We start from the raw sequence: 7959 nt of genomic DNA on the forward strand, positions 1-7959 counted from the left end.
GAACACCTGCAGCATTTAAGGGCAGTGCTAAAAACCCTACAGAGGCAGCAGTTTTACAGCCAACCTAGCAAAATGTAAGTTGGCTGTGGGTGAAGTGACCTATTGGGGTACCACGTAGGGGGTGGCAGTATGAAGCTGCTGGTCAACAAGGTGCATGCCCAATGCCCCAGATGAAGAGGCAAGTGAGACATTTTCTTGGCCTGGCCAGATATTACTGGAGGTTTATTCCCAGTTTCACCTCGGTCATGGCCCCCCTCACACTCCTCATAAAAGGCAACAACCCTAACAAGATCCATTGGGATGAGAAGTGCGAGGAAGCATTCAGGGAACTGATAACACGACTATGCCCGGCACCCATGCTCTTTAACCCCGAGTTCTCTCGGGAATTCATACTACATACAGATGCTTCAGATGCCAGTCTTGGCGCTGTTCTCTCACAGGACTTTGAAGGAGACCACCCAGTCCTCTACTTAAGTAGGAAGCTATTCCCTAGGGAAAAGTCATACTCTATTATCAAAAAGGAGACCTTAGTGATAAAATGGGCGGTAAACACCCGCAGGTATTACCCATCTGTTCACCAATCACGTGCCCCTGTGCTGGATCCAGACCATGAGGGACACGAACCCTCATATAATGAGATAATACCTTGTATAACAACCATACAGTTTCTGAGTATGGCACCGATTGGGCAAAGACCATGCTAATGCTGATTTCTTTTTTCGGGCAAAAGCCCCTCCCCACCCCGAAGAGCCTTCTATCTTGAGGGGTGGGGTATGTGAGGGACATGCCCTCCCACTGGACAGGAGGAGGCTAATGAGCTCCTCTGGGCCTGTGGGTGCGCTAACGAGCCACACCTGCACAACTTTTTCCTCCTGGAGAAGAAGGGGCTTAAAAGGGGAAGCTTACCAGGAAGAAGGCTGCTCCACACAGAAACTGCTAGTAACAGAAGCAGACCAGTCGAGGAGGAGACAGCCACGGAACACACCGCTTCCAGAGCCACCGCAGCTGACAGCCAAGCAACACGCCCCAGGAAGAAGAGTAGGAGGTCAAGCCTACAAAGGGGCAATAGACTTTGAGAGATTGAGCCCGTAAAGCCCTATCCAGGGGCTGCCTGAGAGGCTGACCACTGTGCCAGCCAGACCCTCCTCTCTTGCAAGGGGAAGGGAGGAAGAGGAACCATCCCTCTGCCAGTGAGTGATTGCCCCAGAGAACTCCCCCAAGTGCAGCCACTGGGAGAGTAGAGAGGATAAATGAAGGACAGTGGGACCTGGGGAGGGAGGCTCAAGGGAGTCCCGGCCCCTCCTACACATATAATCTGAAAGTCAGCACTTCCAGTGCCATGCTGGGTCACTAATTCATGACTGGCTCAGAAGGAAAAATGCCCCCCTACTGAACCACCAAAACCATCACTTCTCTGTTTCAATCCTTTCAATTAATTGTATTATTAAATGATAAATAGGCATAAGAAGAAAAAAGCACATAAAAACCAATAAATTGCTGTCTGACTCTATTCTGCTGTTTCACCTATATACTGATGTTCTGTATAGTGAGTGACTTATTGTATAAATTAGCAGATACAAACAAACCAGTTTAATATAATATCAGTATCTGATAGATGTTGCCCAGCTTATTCAGTGCACACAGCCTCTTCTAAATGTTTGAGCAGGAGACTGGATAGTGTATCTGATCAATGAAAACACATTGCTGTCTTGGAGAGACTGCCTGTCAGTCTTTGGGGAAAACAAAAGGTCTGTAGCCTAATATGTATATTATTCTGAAAATATGCCAAAGCCCAACTGGCCATCATTTTCAGTCTTTTATTTGTACATCCTCAGAATCCAGGGTTCTCTCCTATATTTTTCTTCTAGGCCAGTGGTTCCCAAACTTTAACAATCTGTGAACCCCTTTCACTAAAATGTTGTGTCTCGCGAACCCCCTCTTAAAAATGAATATTTCCAGGAATTTTCTCCTTTACCTGAGTTTAAATTATAAAAGCAGTGATCTTGGAAATATAAAATTTGTTTTTATGACATGCTTATTACACACTATTTATTATTAATTATTATTTATCATTACAGTATTTTTACTACATTATGAAAACGGCAACACTCTTCCAAGATCTCACTTTCATAGCTTGCATCACTTTGAATAAGCCTGTTATAAGACAAGGCTCCTATGTTTCATCAAGGATGTGAAACAGCATGAAGGTATTTAAGAAGCCAACTCAGAGTTCTCCTACACAAGCATTCAGGTCTTGAGCAGTCCAGGCAAACAATGCACGTTACAACAAAGCTTAAACTTGTTCTTCATAATAATTTTAAAAACAATACAAGCTGCCTATTTACTTTTAAAAACAGCAAAAAATATCTACCTCCCTTTCCATTTCTTATCAGGAGTCTTGAAGTTTAAATCTCCTCAGTGTGATAGATATGCTTGCTTTGATCTGCTTAGCTCTGGGAAGTCCAGGGGCTCCAGGCTGCTGGCCCCATGCTGCCCCAGGTTTCTAGGGACAGCTCTGTCCGCCATTAGGGAATTTTTTCCCGAGAACCCCCTGTAACATTTCGCGAACCCCCAGGGGTTCACGAACCCCAGTTTGGGAACCACTGTTCTAGGCTAATGGTGATTTGAATGTTTCCTTTGTGTTTTCTCTTCCATTCTCTCTCTCGCTCAAAAAAAAAAAAAATTACAACCAGTAGTTTTACTTGCAGTACTGACATTCATTCCAAAGAAGAAATCTTTCTCTCCAGAGACTGAAAATGAATTGCAGAGTTAAAGTATTTATGGAAACTAAGACTTTGACCTTGGCTGAGCCGTCAAGTTATGCCTTCATTCTTCCACACTTCCCTTTAGGACTTGATTGTGCCTTTTCACTGCTTTTCAAGTTCAGTCTGGAAGATTTTAAAGCAAATGTTTGTACAGGCAATTTACAAACAGCCCTCCACATAACATGAGGACCTGTGTAACATGCAAGCTGTTATTTCCTCATCCCCATTTCACTGGAATCCTGTTCCATTCTTTTATTAATCAGTAACATCAAGAACGTGAAACTCATTGAGTGAGTTTACAAAAGTATAATAAAATAAAATCTGAGTAGTGTGTGCTTAAGTACTAGTTTTGAGGGTTAGTTATGTGCTAGAGATGTGAGGTGTATGGAGGTATCATTCATCACATCCAAGTCTGTAGAAACAGTTCCTCAGTAATAGTATGCAAACAGGTAATTTAAAAAACTCATACGAAGCACCATACCAATAGCAGCAAGCCACCACATTGTCCACCTTCATATCACTCCTTAAAAGTCAACTCTGCCAGGATGGCTACAAGAAACTCGACAAGGGTGAGGCAGTTGGCATGCTGTAAATGCTGCTTATCATGATCTTCGCACTCTTACCTTGTGTTCCCTCATTTACACTGTTACCTCGATATAACACGACCCGATATAACATGAATTCGGATATAATGCGATAAAGCAGTGCTCCGGGGGGGGCAGGGCTGCACACTCCGGTGGATCAAAGCAAGTTCAATATAATGCAGTTTCACCTATAACGCGGTAAGATTTTTTGGCTCCCAAGGACAGCGTTATATCGAGGTAGAGGTGTATTTGTTGAATCCACCTATTGTCTCTCATGTTATGCCTAGACCAGCTTTTTGTTATCTGATTGTACAGTGTGGTGGCCCTAATCCCAGACTGTGGACTCTACATAGCACCACAATTCAAAATACTAAAAACAGGTTAATCCTTACACGGGAAGTTCCAGTAAATAACCTTGCTGGAAGGATTGCTTATTGGTCTAAGTGTCAGGTTTGGAGGATCCCTAAGGCTCTCTAATAATCAAATGTAGGAAGTATTTCATGTTAAGAAACCTCTGCACATTGTTTTAATGTTAGTGTCTTTTTTTATTTGCCAAATACTTTCAGGCCCTGAACCTGCAATGAGCTGCACACAGGTGGACCCCAGAGGCCACGCAGACTCCCACTGAAGTCAGTGGGGTGCTGCACAGCTGCCATTGCAAGATCATGGTCTAGCTTTGTATTCCATTGCTGTCCAGAAAGCAGCAATATACAGTAACATAACAGGGTATTTTACTCCAAAGGTTTAGGTGCTTTTAAATTTCATGAATACAGGGAATTTAACTGGCCCTCAAACATTAATGGTAAATCCATTTTAATGTATTGAGATGGGATCAGTTCTGGGGTCACATAGATAAATCAGCTGTCAGGGGATCTAGTAAAAGATAGGAAAGTTATGAGAGATTGACAATCCTGCCTTTTACAGATCTTTATTTTCAGAAAAATGGGAGAAGACTACTGGTGTGTCCTGGTGCCTTGTTTGGTTCATCCAGTAATCACATATCCAAAGCCAAATCATTCCATCCCCTTAAAGTGATCACATCATTCCAAATCCAGTGCCCCAGAACTTTCTCAGCATTTATGTAACAATTTTACAGACTTTTGTACCATTTATTTACACCTTTCCCAGATTATGGAATAGGACCTTTGTTGGTCCCTATAAATCAGATGACCAAGAATTTACCTTAGTCCATTTATAAATATCTTTGGGGACAGCTTTTGAGTCATAGAAGTTACAGGAGGAAGAGACATATTTGTACAGTTCCTGTGTAGTATAGTTCTCTGCAGTGTGTTTTCTAGTGTTTTGTCCAATCTTTGTTCATGTATCAAGCAACAGGGCTTCCATTATTTTGCTTGTGAATTTCCTTGCTGTTAGCAAGTCTTCCCAATCTTCCATTTAAATTTTCTGAGTCTGTAGCTGTTTGTTAACCTTCAATTGCTAATGAAATCTACTGGATCTTCATTCATTTAAAAAATAAACAGTATGATGACATCATTTACGGAAAAAGCCAATTCCCATAAATATAAATCTGTAGTTAAAGGAGGTTTTCATAGATGGGCTTCACAGATTTTTATAAAATATGGAAAGGAAATCATTCTAAAGTAGTCCTAATCCTGCTCTCACTGAAACTTTTGCCATTGACTTCAGTGGTAGGAGGATCAGGCACCGAGGCTCAGATCCTCAAGGTATTTAGGTGCCTAACTTCCATTGAAATCAATGGGAGTTAGGTACCTAAATATCACTGAGGATCAGGGCCCAGTGGCTCACCCACATTTAAAGAAAGAGGATGACATCCTAACCACATTGGAATCAATAGCAAAATTACCATTGACCTAAGTGGAGCCAGGTTTTAATTCAGTGTCTTTATATGACACCTACTTTTTGTGGTGTAGGGCACCATCTGGTGGGCTTCAGAGGAACTCTGTCAATCAGAGTTAGAAGAAATACTTAAATGGGACTGATTTCAGAGTAGCAGCCGTGTTCGTCTGTATCCGCAAAAAGAACAGGAGTACTTGTGGCACCTTAGAGACTAACAAATTTATTTGAGCATAAGCTTTCGAAAGTCTCTAAGGTGCCACAAGTACTCCTGTTCCTTTTAAGTGGGACTGTAGCCTGAGTACAGATTGCAGAATAGGACTCAAAGTGAAATTGCTCCGCATCAAAGGATTCTGATGTATGTTCATTTCTGGATGCTGTGCTGTCACAAATCTGCCCCAGTAAGAAGCGTATATTCTCCAATATTTCAATATGGCCACATGAATTTATAGGGAAAGATGGGCTTGATCCTTTGTGGTCAAAAGCTGCCATCTTGCTCCATTGAAATCAACATCAAAGCTCCCAATGATTCTAATAGTGCAGGATCAGGCACTTAGGGAGAGTTGCAAAAGTATTTAGGCACCTAAGTCCCATTTCTAGGCGCCACTGCAATCCACAAAACACCTAACCTGTACGCAGCGGCACCGACTTTCTAATCTGCCAGGGGGTGTTCAACCCTCTGGCTCCGCCCCCAAGCCCCCAGTCCACCCCACTTCTTCACACCCCCGCTCTCCCAAGTGTGCCCCACCCTCCCCCCCTTCTCACAGCACCTCCTGCACACGACGGAACAGCTGATCTGCGGCGGGTGGGAGGCGCTGGGAGGGAGGGGAGAGCTGGCTGCTGGTGGGTGCTCAGCACTCAACATTTTTTCCCTCTGGGTGAGCCTATGCCTGCTAACACCTAAAGTTGCTTGGTGCCTATGTTATTGGAGTAAACAGTTCCTTAGGCGACTGTGTTTCTGCATCTGAGCATTTCTTCTGTCTCTTCTTTTTTCCATATCTATCTCTTTCTCCTTCTTTATATATGTGTGTGTGTGTTTCTCTCTCTTCCCTCTGTCCCCACCTTTCTCTAGGCCTTCCTTTTGTTTCCTTTTTCTTATCTGCATCGCTCTTTCTTTTCTTCTCATTTGAGGAGTTAGGCCAGCAGGTACAGAAGAACAGAACTGACAGTGAATCACTTTACTCCCAATACCACTTGAGAGTGGAATTGTCTAGGCTGCATGATCTGAAATCTTCATTTGCAGTAGGTGAACCAATTCACTGATAGAGTGTAGTGCTACTCTGCCATAGCTCCTAGCCCGAGTTTCTGGAAGGCACATGTTGGAAAAAAGGTAGGTTTGCTCTTGAACCTCAATTTGAGAACTAATTAACTATTTCACTATTACTAGTTTATATTTTATGCATAATGCCCGCCCCCCCCCCCGCTGGGCAGAAACCCCGAGCCCGAGGGTGCCCCACCCCCGCATGGGGCAGAAGCCCCAGAGCAACCTCCCCCTTCACACAGCAGAAACCCTGAGCTCTAGGTTAACTCCCCGCACCTTCGCAGGGCAGAAGTCCTGAGCCCTGGGGCACCCCTCCACCTCCCCGCAGAACTGAAGCTCCAACTCTTGGTGCCCCGCAGCTGAAGTCTGGAGCCACGAACGGGGGGTGGAGGCTCCAGGAAATAATCTCTGAGAATTTAAGACCTGTAAATAACTATATTCTTATTAGGAACATAGTTCATAAGATTAGGAGAGGCCTCCTGGGTCATCATCTCCAAGACTCTACTATCACAGGCAACACTCCTTTCATAAATTCATCAAACTGAATCTTAAAACCAGTTAGAATGTTTGCCCCCACTGCTCCTATTGGAAGGCTGTTCCAGAACCTCACTCTGATGGTTAGAAACTTTCTAATTTCCAGCCTAAATTAATTAATGACCAATTTATAATCATTTGTTCTTGTGCCAACATCGTTATTTAGCTTAAATAGTGCTCCTCTCTATTTGGTGTTTACCCCCTGGTGCTTTTATAAAGAGCAATCATATCACCTCTCAGGCTTCATTTTGTTAGGCTAAACAAGCCAAGCTTTTTTAGTTTCCTCTAGTAAGACAGGCTCCATTCCCTTGATCATCCTAGTAACTCTTCTCTGCACCTGTTCCAGTTTGAATTCATCTTTCTTAAACATGGGTGAACAGAACTGTACACAGTATTCCAGATGAGGTTTTGGCAGTGCCTTATAAATTGTATTAATACTTCCCTGTCTCTACTGAAAATACCTCATCCGATACATCCTAGGATAACATTTGTCTTTTTCATGGCCACATCTTAATGTTAATCACCATAATAACGAGGTACAAAACTCAGGCCCAGTTTGTGTGCAGTAAAGCAGCTTTGAGTGCTGTAACTCCCGAGGTGTACACTTTGCCAAGCCACTTAGTGCGCAGAAACTGCGCAGATGCAGCGCTCTTCAAAAACCACCCTGACAAGAGGCATAGAGCTTTCTGCACCGGAGCTACAGCGCTGTGGTGCCAGTGTAGACACCGTGGTGATTACAGCACTGCAACTGGCCTCCAGGAGGTGTCCCACAATGCCTGTTCTCACCTCTCTGGCCATCGGTTTGAACTCTACTGCCCTGCCCTCAGGTGACCAACCATCAGCCCCACCCCATACATTCCTTTGCAAATTTGAAAGTCCCCTTCCTGTTTGCTCAGTGATGTGTGCAGTGGTCTCAGCGCATCTTTCCAGGTGGCCATGCCTGCTCCATGCGTGAGGCGATCCCCCGCTTGGAGTAAGGCCGAGCTGCTGGACCTCATCA

Source organism: Terrapene carolina, unplaced genomic scaffold, assembly GCF_002925995.2.
Source record: "Terrapene carolina triunguis isolate 2854851 unplaced genomic scaffold, T_m_triunguis-2.0 Scaffold96, whole genome shotgun sequence".
Lineage (NCBI taxonomy): Eukaryota > Metazoa > Chordata > Testudines > Emydidae > Terrapene > Terrapene triunguis.